This window comes from Aythya ferina (assembly GCF_964211825.1).
Source record: "Aythya ferina genome assembly, chromosome: 3".
NCBI classification, from domain to species: domain Eukaryota; kingdom Metazoa; phylum Chordata; class Aves; order Anseriformes; family Anatidae; genus Aythya; species Aythya ferina.
In genome coordinates, this window is record NC_140298.1 from 16570526 (window position 1) to 16571439 (window position 914).

At 42.8% G+C, this 914-nt stretch overlaps 1 long non-coding RNA gene across 1 annotated transcript; it reads left to right on the forward strand.

The window, feature by feature from the left end:
- The first annotated feature begins 335 nt into the window (after positions 1-335).
- On the forward strand, positions 336-914 carry LOC311435297. Its single transcript, XR_014692042.1, has 2 exons — positions 336-749; positions 783-914. It is a non-coding gene; the product is annotated as an uncharacterized lncRNA (long non-coding RNA).

Sequence of the window (914 nt, forward strand, 5' to 3'; positions counted from 1 at the left end):
AGATATACACTCTGTGCAACTCCCCCCCCCCCCCCCCAATCCTCCCTGATGTTTTGGTCATGTTAGGAATGTTTTAACAATTCGTGTCCATAAAGAACAGTCCTGTCTGCCTCTGGGTCCTGCACTGGCAATTGAATTCTTGAACCACAGAGGCAGTGTGTCCCAGTCTCCCCCTCATTCTAGTCAATTTATCAAGTCTTCAGAAAATAGTCCTCAAATTTATGAACCTGTTTGCTTTTGTTATTCCAGACTTCTATTTCTAACAGTTACAGCCTTTTTTTTTTTTTTTTGTCTTCTTCGAGATTAATTTAACAGTGCTATAGGTGGGACTGTCCCTGTGAATGGCTAGTGAGGAATGTTTTAATTACTGGTGAAGTGTCAATAAGAAAGCTATTTGTGTTTGTATGAAGTCTTTGATGTCTGGGTGTTTCAGAACAACGGATAACAACTAGTGACTGTTATGGGATACTATGCAAGCCTCTGATATCTGGCCAGGTGGCCAAGAGATTAAAAAGAAGAAAAAAAAGAAGCTGAAGGACGGCTAGGAGACAAGACCTGCAGGGGATGCTGTATAAACTTGACACGGTGCCAAGGAGTAAAAAGGGGAAGGACACGAAAAAAACTTGGAGGGGAAGACTACGAGCCTTCAGCATGAAAGACCCCTAGAGACCCCCAGAGGGACCACCGGAGACTGATGTGCATGCTCCAGTAGGAGGGACTGGACCCCAGAAGCTAATTATAATAACCTGGTTTTTTTAGAAGTAGTAACGAATATGTATTAGTCTAGGAGTATAAAAATCAGCTACTTGATGTGGCTGGTGTGCGTCCTGGTGGAGCGGAGACTCCCAGTGCACCCAGCGCTGTTTGCTTACCTCTATTCTTTTAATAAATCCTATTTTTTTATTTAATCCTAA